This window comes from Lithobates pipiens, unplaced genomic scaffold (genome assembly GCF_037356315.1).
Source record: "Lithobates pipiens isolate NorthernLeopardFrog02 unplaced genomic scaffold, aLitPip1_a1.2 Scaffold_19, whole genome shotgun sequence".
Taxonomy (NCBI): Eukaryota; Metazoa; Chordata; class Amphibia; order Anura; family Ranidae; genus Lithobates; species Lithobates pipiens.
This window is the reverse complement of record NW_027507764.1, coordinates 224,688,712-224,709,557: the sequence shown is the minus strand read 5'-3', so window position 1 is coordinate 224,709,557 and position 20,846 is coordinate 224,688,712.

Genomic DNA, 20,846 nt, shown 5'->3' with positions numbered 1-20,846 from the left:
CCTTCTCAGAAGAAGAAGTACAGGAAGTCATTAAGAACCTCAAATCAGGTTCTGCTCCAGGCCCCGATGGTCTCCCTAACTCCTATTACAAGACATTTACCACCACCCTGACTCCACATTTGACACAATTTTGTAACACAAAGACACAGGGAATCCCACTTGATCCTCACCTAAACACAGCCTAAAGTGCAGTAATAACGAAACCGGATAAAAACCCAGAAGAAGTCAGTAATTATAGACCCACCTCCCTCATCAATAGCGACTTATGAATCCTTACCAAACTCCTTGAAAATCGTCTAGCTTCCTTCATTAACCGATATGTTCATAAGAATCAAGTGGGGTTCATCCCAGGCAGACAGGGCCCTGATCAGATCAGAAGAGCCATAGACATAGTCTCCATCCTCCAGACAAGTTGGCCAGGAGGTCCAAAACAATCAGGCATGCTTTTATCACTGGATCTTCAAAAGGCCTTCGATTTGGTCTCCTAGCCATACATCTTTAAAATCCTTGAACGTTGGGGCTTTGGCGACAAGTTTATGGGCCTGATCCAAGCTCTTTATTCAAATCCTAAAGCCTAGGCCTCTACTCCGAACCAATACATATAGCCAAAGGCACCAGACAAGGCTGTCCTTTATCGCCTTCTGAGGTGCTGGCGGTGCCCCAGCTGTGTTGGTGACCTCTTCTTCCTCCTCCTATGCCTTTGCCTTGTGCTTCCACTGTGCCCCCACTGTCAGGTGGGAATGTCACCAGCAGCGCGTCTACCAGCGTGCGCTTGTACTCGTGCATCTTATGATCACGCTTCAGTGAGGGAATTAAGGATGGTACGTTGTCCTTGTAGCGGGGATCCAGTCGCGTGGCCACCCAGTAATCAGCACCAGTTAGAATGTGGGCAACTCGGCGGTCCTTGCGGAGACACTGCAGCATGTAATCGCTCATGTGTGCCAGGCTGCCCAGAGGCAGCGAAAAGCTGTCCTCTGTGGGAGGTGTATAGTCTGTGTCCTCTGTATCCCCCCCAGCCACGCACCAGTGATCGCCATGAGTTGGTCTGGGTGCCACCCTGCTTTGAACATGGTTCCTCCTCCTCCATCTCCTCATCCTCCTCCTCGCCATCCTCCAGAACTGTGCCCTTGTTGGACAATTGTGTACCTGGCATTTGTTGGTGCAGGAACCCACCCTCGGAGCCACTTGTGAATGACTGCCCTGGAAGCCTTTGAAATTATCCCTCTTCCTCCTCCTCCTTCTGTGCCACATCCTCTTCCATCATTGCCCGAAGCGTTTTTCAAGGAGGCATAGAACTGGGATAGTAACGCTGAGAACGGCGTCATCGGCACTGGCCATGTTGGTGGAGTACTCAAAACAACGCAACAAGGCACACAGGTCTCGCATGGAGGCCCAGTTATTGGTGGTGAAGTGGTGCTGTTCTGCAGAGCAACTCATGCATGCGTGTTGCAGCTGGAACTCCACTATCGCCTGCTGCTGCTCGCACAGTCTGGCCAGCATGTGCAAGGTGGAGTTCCACCTTGTGGGCATGTCACATGTGAGGTGATGAGTGGGAAGGCCAAAGTTACGCTGCATTGCTGACAGGCGAGCAGCAGCAGGGTGAGAACTCCGAAAGTGCGCACAGATGGCTTTCTGCAGCAGCTCTGGCATATGGGGGTAATTTTTAAGGAACCTCTGGACCACCAAGTTCAGCACATGCACCAGGCAAGGGATGTGAATCAAACCGGATAGGCCCAGGGCTGCTACGAGATTTTGCCCATTATCGCACACAACCAGACCGGGCTTGAGGCTCACTGCCACCAACCACTCATCGGTCTGTTGTTCCATGTCCCTCCACAACTCCTGCGTGGTGTGGGTTTTTTCCCCCAAACAGGAAAGTTTTAAAACTGCCTGCTGTCGTTTACCCCAGCTGTGCTGAAGTTGGTGGTGAAGGTGTTACACTGACCGGATGAGGAGGCAGTAGAGGATGAGGAAGTGGAGTAGGAGGAGTTAGCAACAGGAGGCAAACTGAAGCGCCCTGCAATCCTTGGTGGTGGAAGGACATGCGCCAAACTGCTATCCGCCTCAGGCCCAGCCACCACTGCATTTACCCAGTGTGCTGTTAGGGAGATATAACGTCCCTGACTGTGCTTACTGGTCCACGTATCCGTAGTTAGGTGGACCTTGCCACAGATGGTGTTGTGCAGTGCACATCTGATTTTGTCCCCCACTTGGTTGTGCAGGGAAGGGATGGCTCGCACTGTGGGACAGCCAATGCCATCAGGCTTTTAAAACTCTGCGTCTCCACCAGACGGAATGACAGCATTTCAAAGGCCAAGAATTTTGAAATGCTGGCATTCAGGGCCAGGGATTGCGGATGGGTAGGAGGGTACTTCCTCTTCCGCTCCAGTGTTTGGGAGATAGAGAGCTGAACGCTTCCATGGAACATTGTGGAGATGGTTGGTGACCCAGGTGGTAGTGTTTCTGGCAGATCCTCTGTTTGTGGGTTGGCAGGTGCCACTGTCACTACAGAGGTGGATGAAGAGGCCGAGACTGCAGCAGAAGAGAAAGCAGGAGGAGCCAGAGACCTTTCTTGGTTTTTGAGGTGTCTACTCCACTGCAGCTCGCGCTTTGCACTTAGATGCCTGGTCATGCAGGTCGTTCTCAGGTTGAGAACGTTTATGCCTCGCTTCAGGCTCTGATTACACAGCATGCAAACCACTCATGTCTTGTCATCAGCACATTGTCTGAAGAACTGCCATGATAGGGAACTCCTTGGACCTGGCTTTGGTGTGCTTGGTCCCTTGTTGCATTGGGCAGTAGCAGGCTTACTGTCTAGGGGACGGACGCTCTGCTTTTGCACCCTGCTCCCTCTTCTGCTGTGCTTTTTGGAATAGCAGAATAAAACAGCAATATCTAAAGTGTGTTTCTCTCACACATAGAGATATGCAGGAAACACTGCAAAATATTTTTTTTTGCCCTAAATGGGTGTTTTTAGAATAGCAGAATAGAGCAACAGTATCTAAACGGTGTAGCTCACACATACAGATATGCAGAAAATGCACCAAAATAAATAATTTTGCCCTAAATTATTTTTTTGGGAATAGCAGAATAGGAGAACAGTATCTAAAGTGTGTATCTCACACATACAGATATGCAGGAAACACTACAAAATATTAGTTTTTGCCCTAAATCGGTGTTATTAGAAAAGCAGAATATTGCAACAGTATCTAAACGGTGTATCTCACACGTATAGATATGAAGAATATTCTATATAAAAAAAAAATGTTGCCCTAAATTTTTTTTTTTGGAATAGCAGAATAAAACAGCAGTATCTAAAGTGTGTATCTCACACATACAGATATGCAGGAGACACTGCTAAATATTTTTTTTTGCCCTAAATGGGTGTTTTTAGAATAGCAGAATAGTGCAACAGTATCTAAACTAGGGATGGCCGAACGGTTAGCCCGGCGGTCGTTTAGCAGCGAATTTCAGCTGTTCGCCGTCCGCCCATTCGGCGGACTATTGCCGCCGTTCGCCCGGCGGACTTCCGTGTTTACTGTGTAAAAGAACTTTGACCTATGATGACACATCCATCATGGGGTACAGGACAGCCAATTGAGACATTACAGCACATGGACACTTGGACATTCCCCCTAACTTATAAATACACCCGATCCGGCGGCCATTTTACATTCTTTCTTCTGTCTCTATAGGGAGAGGTTGCTGTGTGGAGCAGGGAGAGACTTCAGTGACCCAAATCGCTATCTATTAGGTCCACAAAAGTTCTTTTAAGGACTGGTATCATGGTATAGGTGTTAGGTGTAGTTCAGGATATAGGTTTGAGGCACTGCTATTCAAGTCATTGTTGCAGCAGCCTGAGTGTCTTTTGTCAGTGTAGAGAAAGGGACAGGACGCTGTGTGCTGCAGGGACAGTCAGTTTAATCATTAGCTGTTACTATTAGGTCCACAAAAGTGCTATTCAAGTTATTGTCAGTTAGTGTCTGTTTTGTCAGTTTAAATAGGGAAAGGCAGGAAGCTGTGTGTGAGGCAGTGAGGGACAGTCAGTTTAATCAGTAGCTGTTAAGGTTCTTTTCAGGACTGGTATGGTAATAGGCTTGTACACGTATAATATTCTTTCTTCCAAATATAGAAAGAATATTATACTTGACTGCTGCCCTTCTGCTGCAGTAGTCCTTTATCAGTATAGGGACTGAGGAACAGTCTGCTAATCATTCACAACCTACTTGTTCCACAAAGGTCCTTATAAGGACTGGTAAGGTATAGGGTACTACAGTACATAGGGTTGAGTGAGGTACAGTCTGCTATTCCTTAAGGACTAGTATAGGTCCACAATACATAGGGTTGAGGTGCACTACTGCTGACTGCTGCCCTACTGCTGCAGTAGTCCTTTATCAGTATAGGGACTGAGGTACAGTCTGCTAATCATTCACAACCTACTTGTTCCACAAAAGTCCTTATAAGGACTGGTAAGGTCTAGGGTACTACAGTACATAGGGTTGAGTGAGGTACAGTCTGCTATTCCTTACGGACTGGTATAGGTCCACAATACATAGGGTTGAGGTGCGCTACTGCTGACTGCTGCCCTACTGCTGCAGTAGTCCTTTATCAGTATAGGGACTGAGGTACAGTCTGCTAATCATTCACAACCTACTTGTTCCAAAAAAGTCCTTATAAGGACTGGTAAGGTCTAGGGTACTACAGTACATAGGGTTGAGTGAGGTACAGTCTGCTATTCCTTAAGGACTGGTATAGGTCCACAATACATAGGGTTGAGGTGCACTACTGCTGACTGCTGCCCTACCGCTGCAGTAGTCCTTTATCAGTATAGGGACTGAGGTACAGTCTGCTAATCATTCCCAACCTACTTGTTCCACAAAAGTCCTTATGAGGACTGGTAAGGTATAGGGTACTACAGTACATAGGGTTGAGTGAGGTACAGTCTGCTATTCCTTAAGGACTCGTATAGGTCCACAATACATAGAGTTGAGGTGCACTACTGCTGACTGCTGCCCTACTGCTGCAGTAGTCCTTAATCAGTATAGGGACTGAGGTACAGTCTGCTAATCACTCACACACAACCTACTTGGTCCACAAAGGTCCTTATAAGGACTGGTAAGGTATAGGGTACTACAGTACATAGGGTTGAGTGAGGTACAGTCTACCATTCTATAAGCACTGGTATCGGTCCACAATACATAGGGTTGAGGTGCACTACTGCTGACCGCTGCCCTATACTGCAGCAGTCCTTCATCGTTATAGGGACTGAGAGTTTTGTCACAGGGTCATTTAAAAAATGACAGGCAGAGGAAGAGGCAGGCCCTTCCGCAGGGGTGGTAGGGGTAGGGCAGGAGCAACAGGCTTGAGCCAAAGTGGGAAGTTGCAGAAGGTGCGTTCAATTACTTTAAAGGACGCACCAGACTTGGTTGAGTGGCTCACTCAGCCTTACTCTTCTGCATCCTCCTCATCCTCTCGAACTGCACCCTCTTCTTCACTCTCTGCTATGTGCACCCCCAAAGACACTACCACCAACAACACCACCACCACCACCACCACATACCTTCTGCTTGAGTCACAGGAATTATTTTCCAATCCATATCAAGACATTTCTGATGAGCAGCCACTCTTGGTATTGGATCAGGAAGAGGAGGTAGCAACAACCGCCACTCAGCAGTCTGACGACAGTACCCAGATCAGCCCAAGGAGGAGGTTGGTCCCCGGTGTTGCTGCCTACTCCGAGATCTCTACTTATAGCGGTGGGGAAGGTGACGTCGATGATGACGTGTCTAGTGATGTCACGTGGGTGCCCACAAGAGAGGAAGAGGAGGGGAGTTCAGAGGGAGATATGGACCAGCAGATAGGGAGGAGAAGCAGGAATAACTTACATTGCACAGAAGGGACAAAGCAGACTGGAAATGTATCAGGAGTGAGTCATCGACCATGTACGGTCACATCTGGCGCTCCCAGGACACCGGCACATGGCTCCGCAGTGTGGGCTTTTTTTAACGTGTCCGCTGCTGACAATAGCGTTGCCATCTGCAATCTTTGCAGTCAACGCATTAGTCGCGGTAAGCCCAACACTCACCTAGGGACGACCGCCTTAAGAAGGCACATGAGCAGCCATCACCGAGCCGAGTGGAAGCAACAGAACACACAAAGCCACACTCCAGGCTCTCACCGTCCAGCCTCGTCTTCTACTTCTCCTTCTCCTCTCTCCTCACAATTGTCCTCCACTCCACCTTCCATCACGCCAAGCTCACGTTTTTCTGCAAAAAGGCAGGCTTCCGTGGGCCTAATGTTCAAACGTAAAAAAAATGATGACGCCGGATAACCCTCTTGCCCAACGGTTGACGGCTGGCTTGTCAGAACTTATAGCCCACCAACTACTGCCATATAAACTGGTGGACTCGGAGGCCTTTCGCAAATTTGTGGCCATTGGAACACCACAATGGAAGGTCCCAGGAAGGAAGTATTTCTCAGAGAAGGGCATCCCAGAGCTATATGGCCATGTTCAGTGGCAAGTGAATGTATCTCTGGCACACAGTGTCGGTGCGAAGATACATCTGACCACAGACACGTGGTCTAGCAAACACAGGCAGGGAAGGTATATCACTTTTACTGCCCACTGGGTGAACCTTCTGACGGCCGTCAAGCATGTAACCCGTGGCACCCGTGTAGATTTGGTTTTACCGCCACGGATTTCATGCAGGCCTGGCTCTTCTTCTCCTCCTCCTCCTACTCCATCCTCCTCCCTCTCCTCATCGGCTAACTCTTCCTTTTCCGCTGCTAGCGTCTCTTCCTCTGCACCGCCCAAGCTCCCCAGAACCTATTCGACATGCCAGGTGAGACGTTGCCATGCCGTGCTGCGTCTGTTGTGCCTGGAAGCCAAGAGCCACACTGGCCCGGCACTCCTTTCAGCTTTGCGTTCACAGGCAGATCAGTGGCTAACACCGCTCAATTTGACAGTTGGTAAAGTGGTGTGTGACAACGGTGCCAATCTGCTTAGCGCATTGAAACAGGGCAAAATGACGCACGTGCCATGCACGGCACACGTCTTAAACTTGGTCGTGCAGCAATTCGTTGTCAAATACCCTGGGGTCCAGGACATCTTGCGGCAGGCAAGGAAAATCTCGGCCCATTTCAGAAGATCTTACACGGCCATGGCTCGCCTTGTTGACATTCAGTGGCGACACAATCTGCCGGTCAGACATCTTATTTGCGATTGCCCGACGCGATGGAACTCAACCTTCTATATGCTTGATAGGCTGCTCCAGCAGAAACGTGCAGTTAACGTCTACCTGTATGAACTCTGCAGCAGAACAGGTTCTGGGGAGCTGTTTTTTTTTCACCACGCCAGTGGCTGCTCATGCGCGACGCATGCAGACTTCTGCGCCCATTTGAGGAGATCACCAAACTGGTCAGTCGCAGCCATGGCGCCATCAGTGACATGGTACCTTATGCCTTCTTTATGGAGCGTGCATTGCGTCGTGTCATTGATCAAGCTGTGGAGGAGCAGGAGTGGGAAGATGAGGAAGTCGCAATGCTGGATGAATTCCCAGGGGGGGCTACTCTATCTGAGACAAGTCAACAACAGGAGTCTGAAGAGGAGTCAGAGGAGGATGGTGCCCGGGCGGATGAGGAGGAGCAAGAAGAGCATGCTTTAATCCTTTCTGGGATCCCTGTTGTTGTGCGTGTATGGGGAGAGGAGAATGAAGAGGACGACATTATCCTGGATGATGAGCAGGAGCCAGGCCACCACACCGCTTCCAGTTTAGTACAAATGGGGGTCTTCATGCTCCAGTGTTTTAATAGGGACCCCCGTATAAAAAGCATAAGGGTCAAGGACCAGTACTAGGTGGCAACGTACTTAGACCCCTGGTACAAACACAAAATGGCGGAAATGTTACCGCTGTCACAGAGGGCTGTCAGAATAGAGCACTTCCAGGCCTTGGTTCGAGAAATGCTGCATTCTGCTTTTGCGTGCGCTGGCAGAGGAGCAATTCCCACTCCAACAGAAGGAGTTGCGGGTACCAATTCAACAGCGCCTGCAAGAAGAGGCCTGGTTTGAAGATGTGTTGGTGACTTCGGATATGAGGTCATTCTTTCAGCCGACCCATCGACAGGTGTCATCTGGATCCAGCATCAGGGAACGCTTAGACCGTCAGGTGTCCGACTACATCGGGTTAACGGCCGATGTGGACGCTCTGAGGAGTGATGAACCCCTGGACTACTGGGTGGGCAGGCTTGACCTCTGGCCAGAGCTTGCCCAATTTGCCCCTCGTCCAGTGTCCTGTCCGAAAGGACGTTCAGCGCAGCAGGGGGGATCGTGACCGATAAGCGTACTCGCCTAGCTCACGACAGTGTTAACTACCTCACATTTCTAAAAATGAATGAGGCATGGATCTCGGAGGAATTCAACACATGTGACCAGTAGACCATGTATATGTCTATAAACAATGTTTTTAATCGAGCACACAGACCTTCTTTCTTCATTTGGCTCACTTCCTTGTCCAAAAAAAGCACACCGTACTATATGCCCATACCCTCCTGTTTGAAGAGGTTGAGCGGTGTCATATTTCTACTGGGGCTGCTTATTATGAGGGGCTCCCACCACCCCTGTGCTCTGCTGACTTCCACCTGGGGCTGTACCTCTGCTGTGCATATTATGAAGGGCTCCCACCATCCCTGCGCAATGCTCATTATGAGGGGCTCCCACCATCCCTGTGCTGTGCTGACTTCCTCCTGGGGCTGCTTATTATGAGGGGCTCCCACCATCCCTGTGCTATGCTGACATCCTCCTGGGGCTGCTTATTATGAGGGGCTCCCACCATCCCTGTGCTGTGCTGACTTCCTCCTGGGGCTGTACCTCTGCTGTGCATATTATGAGGGGTTCCCACCATCCCTGTGCTATGTTCATTATGAGGGACTCCCACCATCCCTGTGCTGTGCTGACTTCCTCCTGGGGCTGTACCTCTGCTGTGCATATTATGAGGGGCTCCCACCATCCCTGTGCTATGCTCATTATGAGGGGCTCCCACCATCCCTGTGCTGTGCTGACTTCCTCCTGGGGCTGCTTATTATGAGGGGCTCCCACCATCCCTGTGCTATGCTGACATCCTCCTGGGGCTGCTTATTATGAGGGGCTCCCACCATCCCTGTGCTGTGCTGACTTCCTCCTGGGGCTGTACCTCTGCTGTGCATATTATGAGGGGCTCCCACCATCCCTGTGCTATGCTCATTATGAGGGGCTCCCACCATCCCTGTGCTATGCTCATTATGAGGGGCTCCCACCATCCCTGTGCTATGCTGACATCCTCCTGGGGCTGCTTACGGTGCAGGTGTCAGTGCTGTATATCACGGTGCTGGTGTCAGTGCTGTATATCACGGTGCTTATGTGAGTGCTTTATATCACGCTGCTGATCTCAGTGCTCTCTATCATGGTGCTGGTGTCAGTGCTGTATATCACGGTGCTGGTATTAGTGCTTTATGTCACGTTGCTGATGTCAGTGCTCTCTATCACGGTGCTGGTGTCAGATCACTCTATCACGGTGCAGGTGTCATTGCTGTATGTCACGCTGCTGATGTCAGTACTCTCTATCACGGTGCTGCTGTCAGTGCTGTATATCACGGTGCTGGTGTTAGTGCTTTATGTCACGCTGCTGATGTCAGTGCTCTCTATCACGGTGCTGTTGTCAGATCACTCTATCACAGTGCAGGTGTCATTGCTGTATATCACGGTGCTGATGTCAGTGCTCTCTATCACGGTGCTGCTGTCAGTGCTGTATATCACGGTGCTGGTGTTAGTGCTTTATGTCACGCTGCTGATGTCAGTGCTCTCTATCACGGTGCTGGTGTCAGATCACTCTACCACGGTGCAGGTGTCATTGCTGTATGTCACGCTGCTGATGTCAGTGCTCTCTATCACAGTGCTGCTGTCAGTGCTGTATATCACGGCGCTGGTGTTAGTGCTTTATGTCACGCTGCTGATGTCAGTGCTCTCTATCACGGTGCTGGTGTCAGATCACTCTATCACGGTGCAGGTGTCATTGCTGTATGTCACGCTGCTGATGTCAGTGCTCTCTATCACAGTGCTGCTGTCGGTGCTGTATATCACGGTGCTGGTGTTAGTGCTTTATGTCGCGCTGCTGATGTCAGTGCTCTCTATCACGGTGCTGGTGTCAGATCACTCTATCACGGTGCAGGTGTCATTGCTGTATGTCACGCTGCTGATGTCAGTGCTCTCTATCACGGTGCTGGTGTCAGATGACTCTATCACGGTGCAGGTGTCATTGCTGTATGTCACGCTGCTGGTGATCATCTCCTGCACTCTCTTCTTTGCCTACCCTGACCTTCCCTCTCCTCCATTGCCTTCATGCGCTCCACAGTCCTGAATTGTCACAACAATTTCACATATAAAAAAAGAATGCTTGTAGTTGTCGATCCCAGATTCACCTCATACATGTGTTATGTCATTGGCCATGTGGTGGGACTATGTTTGCACAGCTAGTAATTATTTTGTGGCTGCAAATTTGACCTGTAGGTTTGCAAAGTTCGCCTCCCATTGAAGTCAATGGGGCCCGCCGCGAACGTTACGGTTCGCGAACTATCGGCCGCGTTCGCAAAACGTCCCGTCGGAAGTTCGTCCATCACTAATCTACACGGTATATCTCACACATACAGATATGAAGTAAATGCTATTCAAAAAAAAAATGTCCCCTAAATTTTTTTTTGGGGGAATTGCAGAATAAAACAACAGTATCTAAAGTGTGTATCTCACATGTACATATATGCAGGAAACACTGCAAAATATATTTTTTTTGCCATAAATTATTCTTTTTTGAATAGCACAATACAAGAACAGTATCTAAAGTGTGTATCTCACACGTACAGATATACAGGAAACACTGTAAAATATTTAAAATATCTACCTTGATTTTCTTGTGTGGGTGAACTCAGTCATCAATGCTTTTGCTGCAAACAAGTAGTGTCGGCTTATGTTAGCCATGTGATATATACACATCTATATGCTTGAATGATATACTTTTTTAATGTTTTGTACAATAAAATAACTTTTAAACTTATTTTGTTATTTATGCTCATCTCAGTGACAATCTCACACTCTATAAAGTCCTATCTGCCCTTGGGTAGGGAGTGGCATCTCCCGATGATTCCCATTTTTTACTTGTGCACAATACAGGATGTGGATGTGAGGTTTGTCCCTGGAACGGGTTAATTTTATTTAAGATATAGCAGTGTAAAATTAACTGTCAGTAGGATGGTTTTATTAAGGAATAATAGACCTAACTGGCGTATGTCTAACTTTTTTGTTTCCATGAGGATAGAGGGATGCCCTGAATGTAAGTGATGTAATGCAAGGAACTTTAGGTGCACACACTTATTACACTTACTTTTCATTAAAATTATGCAAAAGGAAATAAACTCTTGGACTGTGAGCAACATCTGCCTTATCCCAAGCTTAAAGTTGAAATCTAGAAAAAGGGGAAAAGATACTATTTAATATAAAAGTAGTCCAAGTGTTGGCAATTGAAGAGCTGGCTATCAATCAGCTGTTGCAGAAAGATAAATGCATTTTTTGGCTGTACTGAACTCTGTACACAGGCAGGCTTAGGGAATGTACACCCCCCCCCCCCCCCCCCCATTGCATTTCAAAGAATCCAAGCATAATTTGTTAAAGCAGATAGAAACCCAAATAATAAGCATTAACTGCTGGTGATAATGATATAAAGGACATCAGCTGTTTTAAGCTTTAACAGCTGGTGATATTGATGTAAAAGCACAAATGCAGCCTAGTATGACTGCAGGCAGTGCATTTGAAAAGGCGGTAAATAATCTACCAATACACAGCATTTTTCTCCCTAAAGGACATTCAGTGAAGAGTTTACATCTACTCTAACATACTGGTGACTGCCTACAAATCCTACACTATTCTGTCCTTATGCACTTAATCAACAGTTCCCCTATGGGTTCCTTACCCCAGCTAAGTACATATTCAATATGGCTGCTGGTAACTTTCCCTTTTTACAATCAGGGGCTGGCTCATAAAAAAGCCCATACTACGGACTATTCTAAGCCACATGAGATTAGTTCAGAGGTCAGGAGGTGCGTTTTTGGTGATTGGTTGCTACAGTGGTAAATAGCCTTATTATTTCACTGTGTCCATAAACAACAAATAGGTTATACTCCCTGAAAACCCAACCTCAAGCTGAACCACAAGATCATCCCTAAAAATAGTATACTCTTTATAAAACCTTCTCATGTTGTTTTACAAATACTTCGGGACCCCCAAATTTGGGGAATAACAATGGTACATGTTGTGTGCTGCCACAAACGAAAGGGTTTAACCAGTTCCCGACCAGCGCACACCGATGTACGTCAGCAGAATGGCACGGGCCGGCATATTGGCATACAGGTACGTCCAATCTTTAATGCCACTCTACCATCGTGAGCTAGCCGACGGCGGCACACTCGCGTGCCGGTTGGGACCCCCGTGAGTCTGGTCATGGGTCCCGTGGACTCGATCGCCGTGGGCATACCCGTGATCGTCTCACGGGGTGGCTGAACGGAGAAATGCCGTTGTAAACAGCATTTCCCCGTTCTGCCTAGCAACTAGTGGCGCTGATCTCTGCTCCATGTGATTGGAGCAGAGATCAGTGTTCACTAAATGAAAGCCCAGCCCCCCACAGTTAGTAACACACCCCTAGGAACACTTAACCCCTACACTTCCACCCACTGGTTAACCCCTTCACTGCCAGTGTCATTTACACAGGAATCACTGCATTTATATAGCAGTATAGCATAAAAATTATTATTAAAAAATGCCATAAAACTATCCCCTATTTTGTAAACGCTATAACTTTTGCGCAAACCAATCAATCGCTTATTGCGATTTTTTTTACCAAAAATATGTAGAAGAATATGTATCGGCCTAAACTGAGGGAACATTTTTTTTTTATATATATTTTTGGGGGATATTTATTATAACAAAAAGTAAAAAATAATGCGTTTTTTTCAAAATGGTCACTCTATTTTTGTTTATAGCGCAAAAAATAAAAACCGCAGGGCTGATAAAATACCATCAAAAGAAAGCTCTATTTGTGGGAAAAAAAGGACGCCAATTTTGTTTGGGAGCCACATTGCATGACCGCGCAATTGTCAGTTAAAGCGACGCAGTGCCGAATCGCAAAAAGTGGTCTGGTCTTTGACCAGCAAAATGGTCCGGGGCTGAAGTGGTTAATAAGACCCAGGTGGGGAAAAATAGTAACAACAGTAGTGTTAAACTATAGTCATGGTCCTCTTAACAAAAAGCAAAAATTTGAAAATCCCTAGGCAATCCTGACACAATATGCCTGATCAAAATGGCTCCATTTTGCTAGTAGAGAAGCAGCTGGTGCCTCCTTGCAGACATTGGTGCCTCCATGCAGCAATTCAGCACCTGCATGATGTAACTGGAGAATATGAACTCTTGATATGCAATATAATATTTTTACCTGAATTAAAAATGTATCTTTTAGCAATGAATAATAGATCATGTACAGTGTATATATAAATGCATATGGGAGACCTTTCTACCAATTGAGTGAGTCATTTTAGATAGAAAGTGGACCATTACAAGTAGCAGGTACCTGATATAAAAGCTAAGTAAATATCTGAGTTCTGTACACATGATTTTCTTGTGTTATAATTTTTGTTATACTTCTGGGATTATATCAAAGTGGTTGGTTTTGTTTTAATATGAACCATTTAAGATATGTGAAAAATAAACTTTCTACAAGACATGCAAAGCATTTGGGAAGGTCTACCTATCCATTTCCTTCTGCTGATGGAGAACGAGGAGCAACATCTTGGTAATGGCAACCCATCCACAACTGGATATGCAGTGGATAGAGTTGATAAGTGTGTTAGACCATGACAATAGTTTATGTGGCATTCATTATTTACATAACGTGTCAAACACAAGGCCCGTGAGCTGAACGCATCATGCTAGGCCATTTCATGTGGCCCTCACATCTTTCCTGCAGCTTCAGCACCCCCCTAGTCTCCATCCCCACCTCATCTCAGCAGTTGGCAGCAGAGAGGAGGACAGAACTCCTTCACCAGGTCCTACAATTCTCTGTGCAACCATGGAGACCCCCCCCCCCCCTTCTCAGTAGTCAGGAGCAGAGAGGAGGACATAACGCCTTCTACATATCCTGTGCCTCTATTTGCAGCCACAGTACCCCTCCGCTCAGCCTCCCCTGGACTCAGCATTCAGCAGACTCCAGTAGCTGAATCCAGCGCTCTTCTGGTCCTCCTCCAGACTCTGCACTTTCTGTTTCCCAGTCTGCTCGATCTTCTTTCCATCAGCAGCACAAGATAAGGGGGTGCACTGGGATGTAAGTGAGGGTGAAGGACTCTTGACATCTGATGGTGTGGGGCTCTTGACATCTGATGTAATGGGGGGTGGGGTGCTTTGGACATCTGCTTATAATTATTATGAGAATAACATGATTCTATGCGCGCTGAAAAGGAGGGTCACACAGGACTTATATCATAAGTTATTTCTAAAACTATGAATAATCGAATGCAGAGGCAATTATTTCATATAATAAAGAATACAATCTTTACTACCATATGGTAGGGTAGGGTTGAGGTTGACCAAAATGCTGATGCAGCCCATGATGAAATTGAGTTTGACACCCCTGATCTAGAATGTAGGTTCTTCTTTAAGAAGGTGTGCTTCATCCCCATCCTGTGCAGACCATCTGTTCTCTTCTTTTCCTACAGTGCTTTGAGTAGCTTTACAAACATTAAATTGAAATCAATGTTGTATTAAGAGTACAGTAAACAATGGCAGATCTATCATAACTTTCCCATTATGCTAGAAGTACATTTCACTTATATTCATTATTTTCTATTTTATCTTTCTTTAATTAGTTCCTAATTGCTGAATACAACCCCCCCCCCCCCCCCCCCCCCGATGTGCCTGGGGAGAAAATACCTGAAAATGGCTCCAGTCATCATCTTACAGATGGACAGTTTGTACCTTTAATCCTAGCAGTTAGGTTATGTAATATAGGTATATTAAATATACCGTAGTATTTTTCTACAAAAATTAACTATTATATATCAGAATAGTTCTTACCTATTTTGCCTGTGTACCACCCTGTCTTTTTAAGGGATTACTACCTAACTGTAGCTTTGCTGGGTGGTATTACCCCAATTTGTAATTGATTTCTTCAATTGCTGTTCCACTAAACTCAGTTGGGTGCTGATTTCTTTCTGCTGCCAGTAACACCTCAGTGGGACATTTCATATGCTCTGGACTAGGATTTATGCCTGAAATGGTCCTGGGAGCTGTCCTTTCTGTCGATGTGGGAAGCTCTGTGAAGGAAAAACGAGACCCAGGAAAAGGACCCTGCTGGAGAAAGCCAAGATGAGGACTGGCTTTCTCACAGGGGCCTGGTGACTCTCTTGGAGAGGATTCATAAAAGACTAAAAAAATGTAGAGAGGGCACTGGAGTCAGCAGAGAGAGAGACGTTTATTAACCATCTTAATAAGATATCTACAGCGTTGTTGGGTTGACTCAACGGTTCTTTACTGTTTGTAGCTCAAAGAGAAATAACATTTATAAGAAGACAAAAAGTGACTGGTGCACAATGTTCTTTCAGCCCCCATTTTAGCCATGGACTCACTGGGATGAAATTGTGGACCTGCCTGTCTCCAGGGTGCTCCACCTACTCATGGAAGTCAGGGGAGCACTATACCTGTAATCATTTCTTGTTGCCTTTTTCCACCTACTCTATAGTGCTCTTGCATGTCTAACAGAATGGGTTATCAGCCAAATGATCAACGATAGAGGGTAACTGTAAATTGCAGTTTACTAAACAGGTTCAACGTTATAAATAATATTGCTTCTAGGTATAGGATGGCAAAAAAACATGCATGCACTAAAAAATAATGAAGGCTATCCAAATATGGACTCTTTACAGCAATTGTTCCATGAAGTAATCAAAGGTAAAATATTGCTGCATATCATAGTGTCTGATAAAATCTAAAATAGCAGAAGATAGTCTAGCTAATAATTACTACTACAGTAAAACAGTACAGAGCAAAGCTATTTGTGATTAATTTCATAGATAGAGCAGTAAAGTCCATGGTAGCTCTGGTAACACAGGTGAACAGCTGGAAGGATCCCAGGCTGGGTTCTTTTGGAGAAGCTGTGTACTGCTAGTTCCGGTTCACACTACCGCGACTTGGGATCCGACTTTTCAAACCTCAAGTCGCCCCAAGTCGCTTGACATCAGAAATTACATTCAAGTGAATGAGAGCCGTTTCAATGAACACTGCTGAAGTCGCTCCGACTTCACAAAAAGTTCCTGTACTACTTCAAGGCGACTTATAGGTGACTTGTACCCATAGATTTCAATGCAAGTCACCTACAAGTTGGATCATGGTCTATATAGAAACAACTTAACAGGAAGAAGAACAGAATTTACACAGGCTGCAGGCAGCCCCCCTCCTTCCCACACACAGAGTACTTCCTGGCTAACATTATCTCTGTGTAGTGAAGTGAGAACAACCTGTGTGTGCACCATGTCATCCAGAGATCACAGAGAAGTCCATCACAATGAGTCCCTAATTAGACTCGTGAGGCAGCGACCATGCTTTTATAACAAGCAAGATCCCAACTACAAGGATCAATCCAAGAGGGATAATGCTTGGCTTGAGATTTGTCAACTGACCATAGAAGATTGGGAAACAATGTTGCTGACCGACCGTAGTGACAAATGTAAGTTTAACCTTTTATTTAATTTATGTCTGTTATCAACGTGTTCTTTTTTTTTTTTTTAACAGAAAGGTTTTTATTGTTTTTTGTCTTTTCAACAAGGTGATAACAAAACAAGACAATATCAGCACAGCAGTTATGCAAAACAAAATCGTAAGGCACATAAATATCACATCCTAGGTACCCAAGAGGATATCAAGTCATGAATCCCAACATCCAATAACATTGAGTCCTAACAGCCCTCTACTCCCAATAAGGGACGATAGGTTCTCCTGGTTGCATCTAATAGGGCACAAGTACTACCTACCCCGGGGGGGGGGGGGCTACAAATAATATTACGGAAAGGAGCCTACCAATCTAGAAAGGAAGGCACCCAGGGGTCAAACCCAACCCCACAGCCTAATAACCGCCATGGGGGGGGGGGGGGGAGGAGGGGGGGAAGGGAGAGGGAGTCCACCTCCGGCACAGGGTAAACCAGGCATCAGGGAGGGAGCGGATCCACACGAGACCCACCCCACCTAAGCAGGGTCAGCCGCATGCGTCAATCCAGTTTGACCAGATTTTGTCATATTTTTTCAGACAGTTTCTACTTTCATATGTAATACGGTACAATGGGAGGACATTATTGATCGTTTTCCGCCACATGGCTGCAGACGGCGGATCCGTCTGCTTCCATCTGAGTAGTATCTCCCTCCTGGCGTAAAATAACGCGTACGTCAGGCATAGCTTGACGTAACGGTCACCCTCTATGTCATCTAGACGACTAAGCAAAAATGTCAGGGGATCCAGTGGTATCGGCATCCCACAGACTTCTCCAAGAGTATCCGCCACCTCACTCCAGAACTGGCGCAACCGCCGGCATGACCAGACCATATGAAAAAATGTCCCCACCTCCGAGTCGCATCTAGTACAGTTGGAGCTGAGACCCGGGTAAATGTTCGCAATCCTCTGAGGGGTATAATAGGCCCTATGAATAAATTTTAGTTGTATAAAACGGTCCCTGGCCGCAATCATAGAGGGGATGTAGGTGAGCAGGCACTCCTCCCACTCCTCCACATCCAGAGAGGGAATATCCCCCTGCCATTTAAGTCTGGACCTGCAAGTTGTGATGTCATGGGCAACCGTCAGGTGGAGGTACAGGGAGGAGAGAGGCTTCTCCAGGCCCGCCGAGATCAGCAGGCTTTCAATGGGGTCAGTCTCCAGCACAGGGTGGGAAGGGAACTGAGCTCTAAGGGCATGATGAAGCTGCCAGTATCTAAAAACGAACGTCCCCGGCAGGTGGTAGGCCCGATACAATTCCCGAAACGTAGCTATCTCTCCCCGCGGCATCACCTGTCGGAGCTTCACGATCCCTCTCTTAGCCCAAGCCGCTGGGTCAGGGACCGTGAGCAGATGGGGCAGCGAGGGGTTAGCCCAGAGAGGAGTGTGAGGAGAGACGCAGCCCTGCTTCAAAACAGCCGCCCTGGAAGCCTTCCATACCCGGAGCACAGTCGCCATGGGCCCAGTCACTCCAGGGCCGGCCCTTTCCCCCCTATAAGGGAGGTTGGACAGTGCTGCATAAGATCCGAGATGGGCGGCCTCCAGGGTAACCGCCGGGTTCTGACGGGGCTGTGAGAACCACCACCGAACCGTGACCAGGACCGCCGCCCAATAGTACACTAGGAAATTAGGAAGAGCCAGACCTCCCCTTGACAGCGGGAGATAAAGGACCTTCTTTGCCAGCCTAGGGGGCCTCCCCGCCCAGATAAAGGCCAACACCACACCATCAAGTTTGTGAAAAAAGGATCGAGGAATGGGAGCAGGGGTCTGCCTAAAATAATACAAAAATTTGGGTAAATAAATCATTTTCAGGAGATTACCTCTACCCAGAGGTGAGAGGGGGAGATTCCTCCAGGCGACACACTTCTGCTGGAGCTGGGTGAGCAGTGGATGTACATTCCTATCTATATAGCCCGACAGATCTGCCCCGACCCGCACACCCAGATAGGTGAACTCTTCCACCCACTCCAGTGGAGTGCCCGTGTCCTCCCGGGGGAGAGGTCGGCCCAGCGGAAACAAAACTGATTTATTCCAGTTTATGCGGATGCCCGAGTATCTGCCAAATTTGTCAAAGATCTCCAGGGCCGCCCGCAGTGAGTCCCCAGCATCCGCCAGATACAGTAGGGAGTCATCGGCGTACATGGAGATCTTGTCTTCTACCACCCCCACCCGTATTCCCTTAATCGAGTCATCTGCTCTAAGAAGGATAGCGAGGGGCTCCAGAGCCAGGGCGAACAAAGCTGGGGAGAGCGGGCAACCCTGTCGCGTGCCCCTCCCCAGCCGGAACGCCTCCAACAGGACCCCATTTGTCCGGACACGAGCCCCGGGCCGTTGGTAGAGCATCCGGAGCCAAGCACAAATCTCAGGACCGAATCCGAACCTAGACAGGACCTCCCAAAGGAAGCCCCACTCGACTGAGTCGAAAGCCTTCTCGGCGTCGAGTGAGGCCACCACGCCCGACCCTCCAGACGAAGCCAGCGCAATGTGGGTGTGGAGCCGTCGGATGTTTATGTCCGTACCCCTACCCGGCATAAACCCCGTTTGGTCCGAGTGCACCAAGGCTGTGATAACAGAGTTGATCCTCATGGCCAGCACTTTAGACAGGATTTTAGCGTCCACATTTAGGAGGGAAATAGGACGGTATGAGGGGCACAGGGTACCACAATGACCACCTCATGCATGGAATCCGGGAGGGTACCGTCAAGTCTGGCTCTAGTCAGCAGGGCCTGGAATCTCGGGGCTAGTTGTTCCGCGTATAATTTATAGAATTCTACCGGGAGGCCGTCCGGCCCCGGCGTCTTACCCGCCTGCATGGACTTCAGCGCTCTAAGTATTTCCTCAGTTGATATAGGGGCATCCAGGGCCTTAGTGTACGTGGGAGTGAGAGTCGGGATGTCAATCCCCTGGAGGTATTCCTCCAGCTCCATCAGGTCATAGGTCGCACGGGAGCTATAGAGTTGCCGGTAGTAGGAGACAAACTCCCGGTTGATGTCTACTGGGAGGGTCAAAAGTGAGCCATCGGCCGCTCTAATCTGACTGATATTCCCTCCCACCGATTGTTCCCTAGAGAGCCAGGCTAGGAGGGGTCCAGCCCGCTCCCCTTGTTCAAATATCCTCTGGGTTTGGTAGAGCAGTCGTTTCTGCGTCACCTGCGTCCGCAGAAGGAGTATATCCCTCAACACCGACTGCAAGCTATCATGATGGCGCGGTTCTGGGGCCCGAACATAGAGCGCCTCCCGCCTGGCCGCCTCTGCCTCCAACTTCGTAAGCTCTGCCCTACGCTCTCTCCTAACCCCCGCTATGATAGCTTGGTATTGTCCTCTCGAGTATGCTTTAAAAGCATCCCACACAGAGGAAGCGGAGGCCGAGTCAGCGTTAGATCTCCAATACATGACCAACGCTTCCCCAAATCTCGGCTCAACCCCTTCGTCCGTGATCCAATATATGGAGAGGCGCCATAGTCTGTCCGAAGGAGCTAGGGATAGGTCCAGGTCAATGAGAAGTGGGGCATGGTCTGAGATACCTCGGGGAAGAATCATGATATCCCGGACTTTAGGAAGAACAGGGGCACCCGCATAAATCAGGTCAATTCGGGAAAACGTTCTATGTGAGGCAGAATGACATGTATAGGCTCTGGTCTGGGGATGTCGCCATCTCCAGACTTCAACCAGTCCATAGGTCTCTGCCCATTCTGCCAGGCCCTGGCGGCTCACTCCCGTAGGGAGAAGCCGATCCAGGCCTGCATCAGGGACAAGGTTAAAATCGCCCAACAGCAAAACCCGGTCAGTAGAGAACTCCGCTATTTTGGCATTAACCTGGTTCAGTACCTGTAGGGAGGCCGGAGGTGGGAGATATAGGCCCGCAATCACCCAGGGTTGATTATAAAGTAAAGCATGCATCACAATATACCTACCCCCCGGGTCAAGGGCCAGATCGAGTAACTTGAACGGGAGGGACTTCACCACCAATATACTAACCCCCCTTGAAAATGTAGAGTGGGTCGCATGATAGTGGTGACCC